The following is a 20,850-nucleotide window of genomic DNA, read 5'->3' as shown; positions in this document are numbered from 1 at the left end:
AAAAGGGGTTCTTAACCGAGTTTATTGCTGAAAGGCAGATAGGATGGGAACATGAGGGAGGCATACAGTTAGTTGAGGAGAGCTCCGGGGAAGGGCCATGGTCCTGGGCGAAGTCCGGCAGGCACAAGGCAGCTGGCTTAGGTTACTTGTGTCGCTGGGCTTGGCTGGGGCGCGGTGGGCCACAAGCGAGGTGAGGAGTGGGGATGGAGAGCCAGGCATGGGGCAGGGAATCTGAAGAGTTTGGACTCCGTCCTGAAGGTCAAGGAGAGTCATTGATGAGTTTTGAGAAGGAAAATGGCATGGTCAGGCTTGTGCTCTGAAAAAAAAGAAATCCCTTGGCCTGCGGCCCGGGCAAGGGAATTGGTGGGAGTGGGCGGGGCAGCTGGGGAGTGGACTCAAAACCCAGGAGCACTTAGATGCTCAAATAGACAGGAAGCAGGGACTCCCTGGGTGTGGGAAGGGGGGTCAGATGGAGGAAGTGAAGTTGGATCCCAAACTGATTTCCTGCTCCGCCACTGGAGGTTGAACTTGAGGGTCTTGTGGACAAGGCGCTTCAAGAAGGCCAGGGGTGGCTGGAGAGACGAATGCGGAGGTCAGGGGCATGGCGAGGACGAAGCGACAGGCCGGAGGTGCGTCCAGGTTTCAGGGTGAAGATAGACTGAGGCCACACCCCTCCCTTGGAAACAGCCTGCCTCCCCCTCCCTCCTCTGGGCTCACAAGTGGCCTAGCCACTTGTCCTGTGACTTGCGGCAAATCCCAAATCTTCCCTCCCCTGCGCGACCTCCAGGCCATCCAGGCCACCCAGGTCAGCCTGCGGGCCCTGTCTCCACGCCAGGCAGGCCCGGGTGCCCTCTCCTCTCCACCTGCTCGGAGCCCCTTGGCTGTCTCTCCAGAAGCAGCCTGCTTCCTTCCCGCTCCTGCCCGCTCCCCGGTTCCCACAGCACGTTGCCCCCTCCGCCGTGACCAGACCCCGTTTCTACAGAGCAGCAAACCCTCCAGTGCCTCTTCTTCCCCACCAGGATCGAATGCCCACCCCTCGCGCGGCTTGCAAAGCTCTGTGTGAGCACCCCCTGCTCAGCACATCGCCCTGCTCCACTCTGGCCTTCTCTCTGCTTCTCTGACGGCCTCCCCAGCTCCCCACTCCGAGCCTTGGAACTTGCTGGTCTCTGGTCTCAGAACCTCCTGCGCCCTGACGGCCCCAGGTTTCACCCTCCTCGCCCTGTGGCTCTCCATGGGAGTGTCACTCGGTGGAGAGGCCTCCCCGAGCACCCTCGACAGCAGCCCCTCGGCAGCCTATCGCGCTGCCGCATTTTAATGCTGTTGGCTATCCGCGTTTTTCGCGCACATCAGTTTGCTCCTTGCACGCCTCCCACACTCCTCCCACGCACCCGCGCACTAGACGTAAGCTCCGTGAGAGCCGGGGTCTGCTCACCATTACAGCCGGGCCCCAGAAGAGGACGTGCCCATCGTCGGTGACCCTCAGTTATCTGCCAAATGAATAAATAAATGAGTAAATGGGTATAAAACGATGTCTGATGCTTGGGGCGCACAAGGGATAGACAGTAGAGTCAAGAAGAGAGAGTCCAGCCACAGAAGGAAGAAGAGAATCAAAAGACACGTTTATTCAACAAGACGTTTTAAGTGGAGGGACGGGCCACCACGTCCCATGCTTCCAGAGAGACCTCATGAGGGCCCCAGGGCACCCACTGCCCTTAACCGGAGAAGGTTACAAGGACCTGGGGAGAGCAGCACTGGCAGGCGGCTCTTGGGGGCTGCTGTGGCTGGCTGGGAGGGAGGCATGCGTGGGGGCGTGCCTCGGGGGGGCAGGCGGGTGAGGGTGTCCAGGCACGGGAGGATTTTCTCTTGAAGCCTGCCTGACTCCTGGACCTAGCAGAGACAACAGAGGAAGAAGGGGTGCCCGAGATTACACAGTAAGGAAGTGGGGCACTGGAATCCCCAGAGATCTGCAGAAATCTGCAGTTGCCCCAGGCAGTCACCATTTGTCACTCGTTCGAACGGATGTGTGCTCCTGACGCACTTAGAGGTAACGGCAAAGGTTGCATGGGGGAGGAACTGAGAGCTAAGGCCAGGGCACGGCCTGGCCTCTCCTCTAGCTCCCGCCCCAAATGCACACTCCATCCCCACATAGCAAAGCCAGAGGCCAGCAGCTAATTGGGCATCCTCCCCAAAAGGTGACCGAGGGATCGGTCAGCAGTTGCTGCTTGAACATACCCTTTTGAGGCCTCACCCGAGACCCCAAGCAGCTGATCGGTGTATGTGGCCATGGGCTTCTACTGCCTCCAGAGTGTACTTGTCAGCTCCAGACGGTTCTCGGTAGCCCGGGGCGCCTGGGTGGCTCAGTCGGTGAAGCTCTGTGTAGCCCGCGCATTTCCAGTAGCACCCAGTTTAGGCTGACGCCCCAGGATCGGTAACACGAGGGTGGGGGGGGCCGCTGGAATTTGACGTCTCTGTTCCATCCAGATCCACCCTGAGTGTGGATAAACCTAGGGCCCCTCCAATCGGCTGGTTCTCGGAGAACGTGTGGTCACGATGAATGAGTGATACTCCCCGGGGCTGCCCGGAGCAACCTGGCCATTTGAGTTAGGATATGGAAATGGGCAGAAAGTGGAGCTGCGGGCATGCACTGAAGAAAGACTGTCAAATCAAAAGACCGTGAGACATCTTGTAGGAACGACAAACGCCCTCTGAGAAAGGAGCCGTGTGGTGAGCACAAAGGGAAAAGGAAGGAAGCGGCTGGTCTGTTCCAGGGAGAACTTGCAGTCCAGGGGAACGGCAGACACACCCAGGAAACCCGAAACATCCACAGGCCCGGGGTCGGAGGGCTGAGGGAGGTGGGGTGGAAGGGGCAGGGGGGGCCCCCGGAGCCAAGTGTAGCTAACCTCAAACAATTGCAGCAAAAGACATCCATTTTTAGCAGTTTGGAGGAAATTGGGGATTAGGAATTGGCCCAGAGGCAGCGGAGGCTTATCCAGGTTGGGGACAGGAAAGGATATGTAGGATCCAAAAAAAAAAAAAGAAAGAAAGAAAATCACAAAGAGTGGCTGCTGGCGGTCAGGAGCAAACCTATCCTGCTGAGGGCGGTTTGCCTCCAGAATCTTCTCCCGAGGAAGATTCTGCGGTCCCATCGTTTTGTTCATTTAAAACCAGATGGGCCAGAGCCCAGAGCATGAACCGTAGGGAGCGGCCCCAGGGAGAGACATGTGTTTAAGTGCGTCTGGGGCAGACCCCGACGGGATGTATAATGAACTCTGCAGGTCTGTGATTTCCTGGCATCATCAGCCCTCTTGAGGGGTCTCCTCCAGAGGCCTGATGAGGAGCTGCCCGACTCCAACCCCATGTCTCCAGCCCCGCGGCCTATTTTCATGAATTGCAGCCTTTGCCCTAGGGAGATGGGGGGCCAAGGAGAAAGAACAAGTTTCCAGAGTGCCCCAGCCAGGGCACTCAGAAACACTCAGCTCCCCATTCGAAATGTGTCAGGGGCAGAGCACTGGAATATTGATGTTTCCTTTTATCCTGTCTCACTCCTGCTCCACAAGGCTCCCGGGCTTCCAGGAAGTAAGATTTAGAGGCTGGAGGCCAGGGCCCCCATGCCAGGAAGGCCAACGCCACTGCTTATAAGAGCTTATAAGAGCCCAGTGAGAGATGCTGAGTGTTCCCCTCATCAGAGTAAAAAGGAGTCTGATTGGGAATAATACCTCCTCTCTCTCCGACTCAGGGAGGCCAGACCAGCTAATGGAGGGGAGAGCCGCCCAGCAAGGAGCCGGAGGAATCCAAAAGGTGCTCTGACTCCCTTTCTGCCGGGTTGGGGAAGGGGCCTGGGCCTCTCCCTTACTCTTGCCTCAGCGTCTCCTCCCCCCAAACCTCCTTTGCCAGCCTGAGCTCAGAACATATAGCTGATGAAGCCATTTCCCCACGCTGACCACGGCCAGGGTCCTGGGTTACATCCCACAGTCCACATGCCCCCAGGATAGGCCCAGGGAGAGAACTGGGAGTCAGAACACTGTTGCCTGCTTCCCTAAGACTGGGTGCAGACCCTCACATCACTCTCTGGAAAAAAAAAAACCAAACACACAAAACCCCTTAAAAGTCTGCCAGATCTGGCAAATAGAAACACAAAAAACCCAGTGGGATTTGAATTTCAGATAGAGGATGAATAATGGTTGAGTATAAGTCTGTCCCACACATTGCTGGGATAGACTTACATTAAGCAATTATTTATTGCTTATCTGCAATTCCCATTTAACCAGGCGTCCTACGTTTTGTCTGGCAGCCCTGTCCCTGGACCTTCTATGAGGGGTAGGCATCCTGAAAAGGATGCTAATCTAGGGGGAAATTAGTCCCCAGCAGCCAGGACCGAGCCTGCTGTTTCTAACGTGCCCACGGGGCTCTGGAAGATCTGTTTAGGGGTCTCTGTTCTTCCAGAAAAGCCTGGGCCATGGCTTTGACTCCCACACACCCTACACGAGGCATCAGCATGGCGGCTCCCTCTCCAGAACTCCCTCCCCCCTGCTCTCCCAGCCAGGCTCACTAGCAGGACTGGCCGCTGAAGGTTTGAGGCCAGTCCAGGCCTCAGCCATCTTCCCACCCCACCCCTACCCTACCGTTCTGAGAATCAGCTTCCTGGTAAGCCCTCCTCTAACCTCTTTAACGACAGTCCATTTGCTCTCAGCCTCGGTCCAGATGCTTTCAGTGAAAGAGAACTTCCTGTCCTGTGGTTTTGATTCTGATCTAGAACATTTCCCTTCAAACCAGGAGCAAGGAGAAGGCTGAATACCTGCCTTTCTCTTTGTCTCATTCATGGACCGCCGCCCCCCCCCCCCAAATCGCTATCTATCCCCCCGGGGCCGTGGAAAGGAAGCCTTAGCTCCACTCTGCCTGCTGCCTTTTGTTCCTACTCGGGCTAATTGAGGCTGGCACCTGAGCAGCGGCCACTAATGGGTTTCCTCCACACAAGCTCCCAGCTGGCAGATGGGTACACGATTGCCTCCTTCCCTGACCATTAAGTGGAGCAGCCAACACCACGCACCGGCTCCCGGCTGAGCAGTCCTGCATATGGACTGGCAGAGGGGGTGTGGAGGCTGCGAGGTGCCCGGCCCCAGCCCTGCTCAGAAAGCAAAGGCACCCGGGAGCCCCCTCAGGGTGCTGGGGGCTGTGGCCGGCTGAGACGCTGGGGCCAAAGTCTCCAGGAGGACAAGCAGTCAGGCTGCTTGGCCAGAGGCTCAGACCTAGGCTCTCTCTGCACCTGCTCGCCTTTCTGGCAAAGGGCCTTCAAGCAGGCCCCTGGGTCTTTGGGAGACATCCCGTTTCTCCAGGCTGTGGCCAGGAGACGGAGACAACTGTCTAAGGCAGCTGGCCCCAGGGGAATGGGGGAGCCCTCACATGGGGTGAAGAAGCCAGGGACACCCGTTTCCTGGAACACTGCTCTCCTTTTGCAACCCACTAACTCCTACCAAACCCCCGCCCCCGGAGTTTCACTTTTAACTCCGGGCAGTTTCACCTCCTCCAGGCAGCCCTCTCTGATGTCCCAAACTAGGTCAGATCTCTCAACACACATTCCCTGAGCACCCCGACTTTCTCTTGCATATCTCTTCCCAAAACTGTGATTACGGCAGCAACGTGTGGTGTTTATAACAACAACTCAATGGGCAAAACCAAGTAACTTTGTTACTCCTCCCCAATTGCTTCTTGATCCACGTTCTCCATTCTTGTTGGTAGTTGGAGGGCTGGGGGGTGGGGGGTGAAACGGAGGGGCGGTAGAAGAGATCAACATACCAGGAAGTAGTAACTACTTTTAACACTTTCTCTTTTAAGGGGCGCCTGGGTGGCTCAGCGCCCGACTTCGGCTCAGGTCATGACATCGCAATTCACAAGTTCAAGCTCCGAGTCAGGCTCTGTGCTGACAGCTCAGAGCCTGGAACCTGCCTTGGATTCTGTGTCTCCCTCTCTCTCTGCCCCTCCCCCGCGTGCGCTCTGTCTCTCTCAAAAATAAACATCCAAAATTAAAAATTAAATAAAATTAAAAATGTTTACATCAATAAACATTAAACAGATAATAAAAAAATTAAGTCTTTAAAACTTTCTCTTGTAAATAGTCCATCAAGAACCAAAGCCCCTTTTAGAACCATTTCTTTTGCTTCAAAGAGCCTTCACGTTCCATCCTCCTTCCTTAGATGGCCTTGGGGGAGGGGCTCCTAGTACACACCTGCTGTCCTCTGGGTCACTGCCAGCCTCGTGAGATAACCTCCAGGCCACCTGTCCTTGGTTTCAACCAAGTGTCCCCTGGCCCCACCTGACCTTTCCTGACATCCCAGCTGCACTCCCCGATGAAGGCCCAGGCTGCTGCCATGACCTCCAGGCATGTGGCCACTTCATCCTGACCTCAGGCCTTCTACCATCAATCCTTTCTGCACTTCTGCAATGCCCCGCTTTGGGACCCTCTACCGGAGGCAGGGCGCCCAACCGGGAGCGCTGACTCAAACCCACCCTGGACACCTCCCTGGACGGAAGCTGCAGCCAGACTCTGGAAGGCTGGTCCTCTCCTCGGGCTGCACTTGGAAAGCAGGGCATGAACCCTGGTATTTTCAGGCTCCCCACACTTTCTCAGGAACATCTCTCCGTCACCCATTCTGCTCTGGATTTGACCCCAGGGAGAGCGACGTGGAGAATGGGGGATGCTCACGGCTCCCTGCGCCCCTCCTACAGAGCCCAGAGAGCCTTCCTTGTCTCCCTCCTATGGGGCAGGGAGGTCCCTCTTGTATGTCTCCCCACCGCACCCCGTGCTAAACTCTGTGCACGCGCAGACCTCCAAGCTTTGTTCTTAAAATGTAAAGAGTTGCTTCGTAAATGGAGAAGAGCGTTTTATCTCTACAGACGAGGCGGCCAAGACCACAGTTTTCTAAGGTCTTTAAAAAGCCATGCGATGACCTCTTTGCTCCAAGTCATTCCTTTCCTTCTGCGTTTTCCTGAGTAGAAAAGAAAGGTGAGGGGCGACAGCTCTCCAAGCCAGATTTTTAAAAATAATCTTGGAACCGCACTGTATAGGTGAACCCCATTGCTGGTGTGCATCTCCATGGAGAAGTGGTGAATCTCTGCGGCCCCGCGACATCCCAGGGTCCCGGGCAGCCAACGGTTCTATGACCCAGCAGGGGAACGAGGTCAATATACAAATACTGCAGCCTAAGGCAGGACCCAGAGAGTGCCACAGGAAAGGTACGAAGGCCCTTGGAAGGTCAACCAAGAAAGAAGACTCATCAATTAGCCTGCTAGTTCTCAACATAATTTTTAACCCGTGACCCCAACAATGCTTTCTCTTGCTACCTACCATATAATTCCACCAGTCAAGAACAGTTTTTCAACTTCACTCTCGGCGGTTTAATGTACAGAAACGCTAGGCCCGCTCGCGGGTTATGATTTTTTCAAACCACACGTTCTCCCTGGCCACTTCCCACTTCCTACTTCGTGTAGATTCTGATGAAGCCTTACCAGGGATGGGTCCAATGGTTTGTTAAAGTCAGGGAAGGTTCTATGGGTGGCCCGGAAGCAGGGCTTGAAAAATGAGTGACACGCAAACAGATCAAAGTGAGAGGGGGCGTTGTAAGCAAAGAGGACATCTAAAGGCACGCGTGCAGATAAGGAGAGGTGTAGGCACGCTCAGAGAATGGCGAGGGGCTGAGTCTGGCTAGCAGTGGGGGACACGGAGGGAGGCAGTGGAAGGTGAGTCTGGGTTGCCAAGCTGGGGAACCTGTACTTGCAGCCGAAAGCTGCTCTGAGGGCTCATCAGGAGAGGATGCGTTTCCCTTGCTGAGTAGGAAGGACCTGATCATCCAGGAGGTGGAGTCTCTATTCTTTTCATGAGTTGGAAGAACAGAAGGGATCAAATTCAGTTGTTACATTGGTTAGTATACTTTCAACTCTATGTAACAGACAATCCAGCTCAAAGTCACTGAACCAATAAGGAGCTACGGGCTCAGGTTATTGGAGTGTCCAGAGGGAATGTTGGCTCCAGGACGAGTTTGATCCAGAGGTCTGTGATGGCCCATGGGATGTCCATCTCTTTGGGATTCCTTCCACTCTGCCCTCCTAATATAGCAGCTTCGTTCCCAGACTGAATCCCTTCATGGTGGTGAGATGGTTGCCAACAGCTCTGGGATGCCATGCTTCCTTTTTCATAAACCAGGAGGAGATAAAAGGCTTTTCCTACCCTACTTTTTAACGAAACTTCCAACTTTCTCTCTGATTGGACCCACTTCAATGACAAGATAGCCCTTGAGCCAATCACCAAGGCCAGGAGAATGCTATGCATTGATGGGCGTGGTCCTGGGTGGCATGCCTGTTCCTCAGCCAATCCTGGGGTGGGGGCGGGGGCAGGAATACTGTGGTTGGCTTAAGCCAGTCGGTCCCTACCAACTCAGGAGTTCCGTCCTACCCGAGTGACAGGCTGTACACAGTGAGAGAGGGGTGACCGATGCTGGAGGAGTAGACAGCACTGTCCAACACATGCCCGTTTTGCTTTTTCATGAAACGTTGCCTGAGAGCCGGAAGAGATTAGAACTGGAAACTCCGCAGTAATTTGAGTCATCCGTGGACTTAACTCACCCAGTCCCCAAGGTCACACAAAATTGCAAGCTGGTCATAATACCTTTTTTCATCTTTCCTCTGCCTTCCTTTCTCCCTCTTTCCCTGCTGTGTTTCCTTACCCCCTTCCTTGTCTAATTTCCTTCCACTTTTCCGTTCTTGCCCATCTATCTGTATCCACAGGGGATCCTCCGTCTGTATCCTCAGTCCTGCCTCTCCCCCCCTCCTGGCCCTTCCTCTACCTCGAGCCCATTCCTCTCTCCCTGCCCACATCTCCAGCTACCCTCTCCTGATGCCTCTGAGTTCAATTTCGGCTCGTCCAAATTGCTTTATTGGTTTCGCAGAAAAACAAGGCTAGCTAGGGCCATTACGGGCGCACGGACGGTGTGCATTAGACTCAAAAAATATTTAAGGAAAATGCTCTGGCAAATGGAATCAATAGGCTCCAAATCACACATTCGCCGGGAAGAGGGAGAAGTCTGCCTCAGAGCTTCGGTGTTTTTGGAAACTGCTCACCGATTCGGGAGGGAGAGGCTGAGGCTGGTTCACTGCCCCACCCACAGCGCACAAGGACTAGAGCGAGCAGCACACATCACAGACCCCAGCACCCCTCTCCTGCAGCCTCACTAGCGCTGACCGCACCTCCCCACAACCCTCCAGGCCCCCCACTTCTCGGCTGTGCCGTGGAGATACCAGGGGCGTCCACACCTGCCCCCAGTGCAACTCTCACCGGGCCCGATTAACAAAGGGAACGATAACGGGAGGGGAGGAAAGAGGATTGGGGGAACAGAGGCATTTGCATGGAGGTATTTTTAGACTCAAAGATTAAATCTTCAATAATCATAATTTTGTCTTGAAAGAAAATGAGAATTTAGTGCGTGGCGCTTGTGCCCTCCCTCCTCTGTCCCTGCAGCGGAGGGGGAAGAAGGCGAGAGGGAGGGAAATACAGCAGAGAGAGGAGAGAAAAACAGACGGGAATTAGCCCCATGAGGCTGGAGTCAGGCTCCAAGCGGTGCTCTGGTGGATTCGAGGAAGGGGGAGCCCAGGCAGAGGTCACCCTGGGAATTTCGAGCTGTTTCCAGAGCACTGGGTCGCTCCAGAGACTGATATGAGAGAGGAGAGAACAGACTGTAGGAATCCCTTCCTCCAATAACACTTAAATCACCATGTCATTCTATCCATGAGCCTTTGCTCCTGCCCAGTGCCTTCTGGGTTAAGAAGCGGCTTGTACTGGAGGCGCCTGGGTGGCTCGGTGGGTTAAGTGTCCGACTTCGGCTCAGGTCATGATCTCGCGGTCCGTGGGTTTGAGCCCCCCCATCGGGGTCTGTGCTGACAGCTCAGAGACTGGAGCCTGCTTTGGATTCTGTGTCTCCCTCTCTCTCTCTCTCTCTGCCCCTTCCCTACTCACACTCTGTCTGTCTGTCTCTCTCTTAAATAAATAAACATTTTTAAAAATTAAAAAAAAAAAAAGCAGCTAGTACTGACCTCCAAGACCTCTCCCATGACCCTGATTCCACCCCAAGCAATCAGACAAGCTCCCTGCCCCCCCCCCCCCACGCCATGAGAAAGAGAGAGAGAGAGAAAGAGAGCTTCCCCCCATACACATACAGTGCCACCCTGCACAGCCTGGAGGTTGCTGGGGGGTGAGTCAGGACCAGCACCAGACCAAGGTCCAGACGCTTGGGATAGAGTCCCCGCTCTGCCACTCTCTGTGTGAATTTGGGCAAATCCCTTCCCCAAGGTAGACCCCAGTTTCCCCAAATTACGACGAAGGAGTGGATAGACCAAAGGATTTCTGACTTGAATCCACGAATCCCCTGAAGTTGCACAGGGAATGTTGCCCGTGTGTGCACTTTTCTGGGACTGGGCTTTGTCATGTTCGCAAAGTGGCCTGTGACCCCAAAAGAGTTGAGGGCCATAGAGGGAGCCAATGTTCAGGTCTGCATGTGGCTTAAGTGCTCTCAGCCTTCCCAAACCTCCAGGTGGGAGAGCTGTTCAAATAGTCCTGCCTTGCCCCCCAAAAGGGTTGCCGTGGCTTGCCCCCGCTCATGCTCACTGCCACCAGTACATCTGAGGGGTGGCTTCAGGGCCTCCTTCCTCCATGGGTCACACCAGCACGCAAACCCATTTCTTCCTTTTAGTAGAGTTTACACAGGCTCCTTAGATGACAACAAATTTTACCGACAAAGGAGAATAAATACACTGCAAATAACATTAAGTTGGTCGGGTTCTCAAAAACCCTACAAATTTCACTCACAGTATCAAAGAATTTATTTGGGGCCCAAATTATCTCTTCCTGAAATAACTCCTGTCTTCACAGATGGTCCAAAAACTTCCTAGGCACTAGTTTGGATTATTTCCCATAGCACTGCCTCTCTTCCCAAAACCAGCCTCTGATCCCCATCATCATAGACCTCCAGGAGCCATCCTTCTTCCAGCACCCAGACGCTAATTGCCTTAAACATCTTGCTTCATCCAAGCACGAACATCACTCTTTTTTTTTTAATATGAAATTTATTGTCTAATTGGTCTCCATACAATACCCAGTGCTCATCCCAACAGGTCGGACATCACTCTTAAAGCTAAGACTTTCCCATTTTCTGACCAAATGCCAAATTATAGTGACTCAGGCTGAGTAGTCAATAAATCAGGATTGAATTAATGAATAAGTCAATTTTTTTAAAAAGGATGAATGAAGAAGTTCATGAAGGAAACAAACGAAAACTTTACTTTCCCCAAGTCCCACTAGGAAGAACTCCCACCGGTGGGGGGTGGGGGCGGTCCTCGGGCCCCATCCCATCTAGGCTCAGGGATTTGCCATGTATTGGTTCCCGACCCCTCTGAGCGAGTGAGTGACTGAGCCCTCCTGTGTCTGGTACAAACCAGCTGTCTCTGGAGGCTTCTTGAATCTACAGGCTGATGTCTCTCCTCAGTAATGGATAATCCAAACATTTCTTCTGTGTTCCCTCTCTCCTCTTCCCCATGTCCTTCTGAGACACCAGGGAGACATATATTAGAGCTTGTCACTTTGTGCCCCCGTTCTTTGGTTGTCCTTTCTGTACCTCTATCTTTCTGCCCCTCCGTGCTATATTCTAAACCATTTCCTCTGACTTAAATTCCAATTGATTCATTCTCTTCTTAGCTATATCCAATCTGTCATTAAACCCATCCATCAGGTTCTTAATTTCAGATGTTGAACTTGTCATTCTAGAATTCCTTTTTCAAAAATGTTGTATGCTTTATGGTTTCCAATTCTCTGCTGAAGTGTTCGAGCTGGATTTTTATTTCTTTGAACACTGTAAGTACAACTGGTTTATAGTCTGTGACAATACTTCCAACATCTGCAGTCCGTGTGACCCTGTGTTGCCTCTGTTTCTCCTGGTTCTTGCTCATGGTGTCTTATTCCCCCGTGTGTTGGTCATCTTTGAATGTCTGTTGGACATTCATTTTGCCCCAGCTACCATGTCTCCAAACTTCTCGCAGAAACTTGAGAGTGAAGGATGAGAATTCAAGGGATTGCTGTTGCCAGCACAGTGTCAGCTCACATCATTATCCAAAGTCCAGGGAGAAAACTCCTCCAACAGAGCGGAAATTGGAACTCATTCCTGTCAATGTCTGCTCCACTCCTGGAATGTGCTGACGTGTGCTGGGGCGAGGGGGAAGCAAGAGGGTGTAAGGAAGAAGACTCCTCGGAGAGACTTCTATCCCACCACATGGAAAACTCACCAACCACGAGCCTGCCCGGGGCAAGGCAGGGGTGCGATCAGACTTCCGCCACCTGACAGAGCTCCATTCTATCTTTAAATGCATGGTGTCTGTTTATTGACTTATTTTAAGATACTGCTCAGAACAGGTTTGAACCAACTTTTAAGAGTCGAGAGGTTTTAGCTCCTCTTGAAGGATCGGAGGTTCTGACGACACTGAGCCCTGATGCCAGGAGGTAAGAGCCAGCTGGAGCTGAGGAGCTCCCGAAAAGCAAGATCTTCCCCTTAGGGGCTACAGTTGACATTTGCACTTACTCCAGCCATGTGCCACTTCGCGTGATCACCGCCTGGCCCTTAGGAATTTAATTTTTCAGTCCTTGACCTAGAGAAAAGGTGGTGTGCAATTCTGATCCCTGGAGTTTCCAAGGCTAGGAACTAGAGAACACAGGGGCAGCAGAGCGAGAGATCTGTGAGGCAAGGTGACCTCTAGAGTCCCTGCTAATGCCTGGAGAATGGCCACAGCTCTGCCTGGTCCCCTGCCCCGATTCTGGCCAGGCCCCCTGCCCAGGCCAGGTGGCGATCTCCCACTCAGCTCTGCCACTGCCTGCCACACCAACCTTGGGCAACTCATTTGACACCTTGGAAGCCTCCAATTCCTCCTCTGCCAATATAAGGATATGAGTAGCTCCTGACTTGATAGGATTGTGAAATTGAAGGAGGCCATGCATGAAAAGGGCAGATCATAACATCCTGTGGATAACAAATGTTTGCAGATATCAGGGCTGTCTGCTTACCCTGTCTGCCCCGCCCACCCTTATGCTCCCTGTGGAGACTTAGGACCAGGACACCCCAAGAGTCAGGCTTGCCCTCATCCTCTCTGATGTAGGGATGATGGAACCGAGGCCCAGGGAAGTGAGGTTGCTCTAGATGCTGGAGTGTGAGCATCTATCCTCGGTCCAGTGACACAAATCTGGCTGAAAGCAGGGACTGGTCGTACCAGGAGTAAGGGTGAGAGAGAAGGCTTTCCAAGTGCAGCGGGCTCTACTCTAAGCAGGATGTGGAACACAGTATCGGTGGGATAGTGGAATAGTGGAACACCCAGTGCTCATCCCAACAGGTCGAACATCACTCTTAGAGCTAAGACTTTCCCATTTTCTGACCAAGTGCCAATTATAGTGACTCAGGCTGAGTAGTCAATAAGTCAGGGTTGAATTAAAGAATAAATCAATTTTTAAAAAATGAATGAATGAAGTTCATGAAGGAAACAAACGAAAACTTTACCTTCCCCAAGTCCCACTAGGAAGAACTCCCGCCGGTGGGGGAATAGTGGAATAGTGGAACACAGATCGGCAGAAAGAGAGGTTTTCTTATATATGGCTCCCCACACGCCCACGCTTTGAAACAGCAGCACTCAAAGTATCTGTGCTTTCTTTGAGCCCCAAACAATAGTCCCAACCCGATCCTACCCAGCTCTCCTATCCAAGAGGCTCAAAAGCAAGTGCCTAGGCTCCCTTCCTGCCTTCCCAACTGGGATTGGAAAAGGACACACACGTTCAGGCACCCACGCGCACACGCGCGCGCGCGCGCACACACACACACACACACACACACACACACACACAGGTGTTCGTCTTCTCCTTTGTGGGCCCTGGCATCACCAGCTCGTTTTCCTGTGGAAAATCCCCACACAGATACACAACCAGACATCCCCACACAGATACACAACCAGACATCCCTTATCAGAATGGCGCTTCCTCTAAGGCAGTCATCAAAGCAATCTGACTTACCAAGGAAATTAAGAAGGCTCCAGCAGGAATTGCCACGGAGCACCAAACTCCTCAAACTCAGGCGCTTTGCTGTGTTTTTTTTCTAATGAGTTTTAAGCTGGGCCCCATCCCCTTGGGACATTTAGCAAATATCAGGCTTCCTGAAGTTCCTTCTCTCCAACTTCCTGCTGCCTACTGGCTCCTCAGCTGGGCTTTCAGGACCCTCCCAGTCAGCCAGTGCCCCTCCCACCTCAGAGAGCTCTCTGCTTCTTCCAGACTTTTCTTTAGGCTCATGTCTCCTCACTGTCCATCTCTCTCTCTCTCTCTCCACCACCCTCTCTCTCTGTTATTGCCACTCACCGGGTTCACTCTCTGCCTTCTTTGGCAATATGGCTGTCCTACTCATCACTCCCCTGGAACCATTCTGGCCAAAGCTACAGTCAGCTCTCTGTCCTCACTTTACTTGATCTTTCAGTAGCCTTTGACCCAAAGGCCGCCTTCCTTCTTGAAACATTCTCTTCCCTCAAAATGCTGGACCAACAGGAGGTTCCAAGGCTAAGAGTAAAGTTTCACTCCACCCTCGCACGCACACACACACACACACACACACACACACACGCTGGGTGTTATTCTTATTTTTAAAATCTTTTCTAATCCAATGGCCAAAACAATTTTATTGTTTACACTTCCATGTCTTTTCTAGTGGAAGATTCTGTAGGGCCTCGTAGTCCATAGTAAGGAGTTCGGGTTTTATCCTAAACCCCAACAGAGGAGTCATATCATCCGATTTTCATTTCAAGAAGTTTGGCTTGCTGGTGCGAGGATGCCGGGCTGGAGGCAGACAAGAACGGAGGCAGGGAGACCACAGCGAGGCTACTGCAGCCGTCCTAGCGGGGCATATACCTGGGCTGGGGCAGCGGTGCGGGGCTTGGGAAACAGACCGACTCTGCATTTGCCGGTGGCTCAAAATGCTAGAATGAGGGGAAGGAGGAATCCCGAATGATTCTTGAGTTTGGGGCCTGATTAACTGGAAAGATGATAGTTATATAGTGCCGACTGTGTGACAGGCACTGTTCTCAAGGTTAGACATATTTTCAGCTCTGTCAAGTAGGTCCTGGGATAATCCCCATTTACAGCTGAGGGCACAGAAAAGAGCTAGAGCCAAGATTCCAACCCGGAGTCCACACTCCTGGAAGACAGGCTCACAGCCTCTGTTGAGGAAGGTGGAGCGGGTTAGGGAGGCAGAGAAGACTGGGGTAGAGGGGAGGGGGACGGGAGGGGAGCGGGGGGTAGGGGAGAAGGGAGCATCTCAGGATGGGACGCGGCTTCAACCCCCAGAGGACCTGACCCCGGGAAGGCTGTGCATTATGGCTGGACGAGTGAGACCTTCAGGAAATCCGCAAGGAGGTGGATGACGGAAGAGTTGAGCAGGCTTTAGGAGAGCACCTTCAGGGACAGGGGGGGCCCCAGGTGACGAGGGGGCAGTGGCTGAACGCCACACAGGTCACTTGGGTTTGCACTCACCCTTCGCTGAAGGCGCCGCTTAGCTCTGCCCCAACCCACAACCCTCCCTTTCACATTCGCACACCTGCCTGCGCCTCTTCGAAAGACTTACCTTTTCATTTCCAAATATTGTTTGTGCGTTTTAAACCGTACAAGTATATGCTTATTATAAGACATTACACTGAAAGGTAGAAAAAATTTAAACTCACTCATAGGTCACCCAGAGAGTCGTCTGTAGAGGTTGGACGCTTATTTTAGATGGAAAGAAAGATAAATGCCAGTTTGTTTAAAAACCGGCACCTTAACAAACATTGTTTTGTATCCTGATTTTTTTTTTTTTTTTGCACATTAAATATTCTTCTCAAACAGTGATTCCTTGGGATGAATTCCCATGGGGCACTGCTGGTCCACAGCGTTTAAACTTTATGAGGTCTAATACCCACCCCCTGCCAAGGCGCTCGGAATAGCACCACGACCTACCACCCACACTGCTTCCAGAAGCTCCTAAGTGTCCTTCCTGCTTCCTCTTACTCAACCCAAACCATTGTCACGGCGGCCAGAACCTCTTCGTGAAACAGTAGCGGCAGGTGGTATCACCTCCCCTGAAAACAGGACTCCCCTCATGCTTTGCGGGCATTACTTCTCCAGCTGCCCTTCCCACCGTGTCCTGTCTGGTCTCTTCTCGGTTCATCAAAGATCTCTCCCACCACAGGACCTTTGCACATGAAGTCCCTCTTCTGATGGCTCACGTCTTCTTACCAGCCGTGACTCCGCCCGGCTCTGCCTCCTTGGAAATGCCTTCACTAACCTCCCCTCCTTTGTCTCCAGCTCCCTTTTGATTTCCTTCAAGGTCCTTCACATGTGTAAATGCAGTAAAGCTTTGGTTTGCGAGCATAGTTCATTCTGGAAACACGCTTGTCATCCAAAGCACTTGTACATCAAAGTAAATTTCAAGAACCATTGGCTCAGTGGTGGTCATGTGACATTCAGTGCCACATAGGGCCACATGTCGCTCCTTTATCAAGTTAAAATTTATTACACATTTTTGCTTGCCTTACAGAACACTCACAGAACAAGTTACTGGCAATCCAAGGTCTTACTGTATTTAATTGTATTTTTTACTTATTAGTTTTCACTTTCCCTGCGCTAAACGGTACGCTCTGTGAAGGCAAGGACTTAATTTCACTCACTACTATCCACCCGGTTCCTAACCCAGTTCCTAACCTATCCAACTTAACAGAAAGTTGGTCTCTGTATAAATATCATCGTGTCGTCTTCCAAAAAGGTCGTACTCTCCTACCCTTCCACCAGTAATGCATGAAAGTGGAGGTCACCGCATCCTCACCAACACTGAGAATTATGCGCTTTTTTGCAAGATAGAAATCTTTGCTAACATGACGGCAAAAATAATATTTCACTGGGGGCGCCTGGGTGGCTCAGTCGGTTCAGCATCTGACTTCGGCTCAGGTCATGATCTCATGGCTGGTGAGTTTGAGCCCTGAGTCAGGCTCTGTGCTGACAGCTCAGAGCCTGGAGCCTGCTTCAGATTCTGTGTCTCCCTCTCTCTCTCTGCTCCTCCCCTGCTCTTGCTCTCTCTCTCTCTCTAAAATAAATATTAAAAAAAAATTTTAAGTAATATTTCATTGTTTAAATCTGATTACTGGTGACGTAGTGACGTCGTGTTTATCAGGCTCCTCGTGTACTCCATAGTAAAAGACCCATTTCTAACCTGTGGTGATTGTCTTTATTCTTTTTTTTTTTTTTAATTTTTTTTTTCAACGTTTATTTATTTTTGGGACAGAGAGAGACAGAGCATGAACGGGGGAGGGGCAGAGACAGAGGGAGACACAGAATCGGAAACAGGCTCCAGGCTCTGAGCCATCTGCCCAGAGCCCGACGCGGGGCTCGAACTCCCGGACCGCGAGATCGTGACCTGGCTGAAGTCGGACGCTTAACCGACTGCACCACCCAGGCACCCCTGATTGTCTTTATTCTTAAAGCTATTCAGGAAAAGAAGGTGTTCTAGCTCCAACTTCTGGACTCTTCTAGAGCAAAAAAAACAAAAAACGGAACCGTTGTTGCTGAAGGCTGACCTCGATCCTTCCTGCCGCTGCTGTTTTTATCTTCCTCTTATCGGGCCCTTGTGGGATTGGTAAGAAAGTGTGCAACTGCCCTGGCGGTCCTCTCACCAGCGTCCCTGTCCTGCCTCCTGTGCCCAGCGTGAGGGAGCAAAGCCTGCGTGCCCCTCCCTCCCCACACCCCCCAGCGCTGAGCGGCAGATTAAATGACTCCATTCAAGAAGGGAGGCTGTACTGGTAAGGTGCAATCATCTCTGACTAAAATCTCTTTTTCAGATATATAATGGTCTAATCAATATTAATAGAGAGGCTTATCTGTTTTCCTCATCTCCCATGTCCTTAAGAGTAGATAAAACGCTTGTAAAATAGGATTCTATTCAGCATATACTGATTGCTTCCAAAACGCATTTTCTCGAGATCTGTCATCAAGTGGGAGTCATTACGGAACCGCTAGGCCCAGCGCCGCCGTTGACAAATTTGGGGGAGATTCTTTGATTATTTTACCCAACATGTGATTTAACGGCTGTGGAGCTTCTCTAGGTTCGAAATGTGTTCGCACCTGTCCCGCAAGGCCATCCTGGAAGGCAGAGGATTTTCGACAAATGGACGTTCAGAGGAGGGAGGGCTCTAGAGCCCAGGTGTAGGGGGAGAGCAGGGGAGACCCCCGGGCATCAGGGGTGGGAAGGGAGCAGACCCCCACAGACACCCGCACGGTGGCCTGTGTCAGAGTCCAGCTCTGAAGGCAGGTGAAGCAGGGAGAGAACAGGGCAGCCCCAGGAGCAGGCCTGGGGGGTCTGCCGTGTACGAGCCCGGGCCGGTCACCAGACCCTGCCTGAGCGCTTTCGCTTATCCTGAACCCGGGACGAGCCCAGTGCCTTCCAGACCCCAGGTCTAACCTCATCTACTTCTCAGGGGGGTTGGGACAGCAGCGCCCCTTTGGGATGCCTCAATTTTCAGGGCAGCACTACTCGGTGAGTACTTTGTAGACTTTGAATCCAGTAGGAATAAAAATAGAGTATGATACAGACACGGTATGAATAAAAATCGTGGAAGCAAAACAAAGTATTACGGCCGACTTAAAAATCCATGACGAACCAATCCAATGACTAGACAGGCTGTACTTTGACAGCTTATGACATGTGTCATATATAGCATATAATCCAGCGCAGCCGTTTAAAAGCATCGTGGAGATCTGGACATGTCGACACAGAAAGACATCCAAGACATGTTGCTGAGTGAAAAAAAGCAAGTTGCAGAATGATTCATACAAGGTGAGCTATGGGAGGAAAGAAGAAAATAGTATGTAATTAACAGGTATTTTATTTCTTAGGGAAAAAACTCCAGAAGGATGTAATAAACTGATAACAAGGGTTACTTTCATGGTCCCTGCTCTGGAGCAGGGAAAAGATTTAGGGAGGGTGGGGGAAAGAGGATGTTAGCATTATCTGTAATTTTTTAGGGGGAGGGTACATAGTCATGCATTTCTTGTGGAACTAAAAATTATGAATAAAAACATCTGGATTGGAGCGCCTGGGTGGCTCCGTCAGTTACGCGCCCGATTTTTGCCCAGGTCATGATCTCGCAGTCCGTGAGTTCGAGCCCCGCGTCGGGCTCTGTGCTGACGGCTCGGAGCCTGGAGCCTGCCTCAGATTCTGTGTCTCCCTCTCTCTCTCGGTCCCTCCCCCCACTTACACTCTGTCTCCCTCAAAACACTAAAAACGAACGAAACATTTAAAAAAAAAAAAGAATAAATAAGTAAATAAAAACATCTGGATTACTTGGATTTCCACGTCTTGACCGCTAGCTTACATCAGGCACAAAAAACCTCCATTCCAGATGGATCACAGATCTAAATGTCGAAGGTCTAGTAATAATAAAGCTTTTAGGAGAAACTAGAAGAATACCTTTAGAGGCTGAGCTAGGCAAAAAAAAAAAAAAAAAAAAAAAAAATTTTTTTTTGACTGGACACAAAAGACATCCACTATAAAGGAAAAAGCCAGTAAGTTAGACTACATTGAATTAAGCTACCTTCAAAAAGAGGGTTCCTGCTCACAGTATAATGTCCTCACAGGTCGCTTATCAGTTTCAGGGAAAAAATATCACCACCTGGACCAGGTAGGTGATCAAAATTAGCATCCTTAACGAGGAGCAGAGAGAAACTGTGTGGCCCCGGATGCGAGACCCGGCGACCACTCGCACGGGATGCCAGCCGGCAAAGCAATATTTCCTCTAATCATAAGAAAGTATCAGGCAAACAAAATGAGGAACGTTCCATCTGAGAGGGAAGAGGGGGAGGGACTGTATTGTTCAAAATGTCAATGTCATAAAAGACAAAGAAAGGCCATGGAAATGTTCCTGATTGAAGGAAACTGAACAGACGTGACAGTAAGAACAATGCCTGACTCTAGACAGGATTCTGTACTGGAAGAGGGAAGACGCCACAAAGGGCATTATTAGATCAACTTCAAAAATGGAAATACAGATAGTAAGGTAGATAGAAGTATTATGGCAACGTTAAGCAGACTGAAGTTGGTAGCTGCAGGGTGATCACGGACGGGAATGTTCCTAAGAAATACAGACGGAATCATTTGGGAGTAAAAGGTCATCATGTACACAACTTACTCTCAAGGTTCAGAAAAGCGTTGTGTGTGTGTGTGTGTGTGTGTGCGTGGAGTGGGGCAGCGTGGTGAGAGAGTACACACGATAAAGCAAATAGGAGACAGCAGGCTAGTTCCCTGATCTCTTCTTATAAGGACACCCTTCCTATCAGATCAGGGCCCCCCTCTTAGGACGTCAGTTAAGCTTTGTTACTTCCACAGAGGCCCCGTCTCCGAATACAGCCACCCCGGGAAGCCCTAAGGCTTCAACATACGAATTTGGGCGGGACCCAAACGCTCGGTCCAGAGCAAGCGTGAACACTGAGAAGCAGGGATCAATGGGACCATCCTGGGAGCTGCTGCCATGGGCACTATTTCCAGAGGCTGAGCACAAGCACGCACGCCGGCCTAGCAGTCCACGCCAGCGGAAGTGTGTGCAGACGGGCGCCAAAGTCTCGTGCAAGAATGTTCACAGCAGCGCCGTTCGCAACAGCACGCCTGAAAACAATCCACATGCCCATCAACAGAAGGACGGATAAATAAATCGTGCATAATCATACAAAGGAATGCGAGACATCAATAAGAACGAACGAGTGACGGCCATAGG

At 51.5% G+C, this 20,850-nt stretch overlaps 2 long non-coding RNA genes across 9 annotated transcripts in view; both read right to left on the bottom strand.

Moving 5' to 3' along the window:
- Nucleotides 1-4: 4 nt before the first annotated feature.
- Nucleotides 5-15,616, bottom strand: LOC109491828. The gene is made up of 3 exons (XR_002145369.3): nt 14,087-15,616; nt 1,433-1,487; nt 5-252 (listed from the first exon to the last, which is right to left on the bottom strand). It is a non-coding gene; the product is annotated as an uncharacterized LOC109491828 (long non-coding RNA).
- Nucleotides 15,617-17,469: 1,853 nt separating this feature from the next.
- The window catches only part of LOC109491827, an 84,766-nt gene continuing 81,385 nt past the window's right edge, over nt 17,470-20,850 (bottom strand). For 7 of the 8 annotated variants that reach the window (XR_006586028.1, XR_006586022.1, XR_002736112.2 and 4 more), the window contains one exon: nt 17,470-18,922. This is a non-coding gene — a long non-coding RNA (uncharacterized LOC109491827). Of the gene's footprint in view, nt 18,923-19,340; nt 20,742-20,850 lie in introns of those variants that run through there. The other variant, XR_006586023.1, reaches the window with a different exon arrangement.

Source organism: Felis catus, chromosome D1 (genome assembly GCF_018350175.1).
Source record: "Felis catus isolate Fca126 chromosome D1, F.catus_Fca126_mat1.0, whole genome shotgun sequence".
NCBI lineage: Eukaryota > Metazoa > Chordata > Mammalia > Carnivora > Felidae > Felis > Felis catus.
The sequence above is the reverse complement of the archived record's forward strand: the minus strand, read 5'-3'. Positions and strand labels throughout refer to the sequence as shown.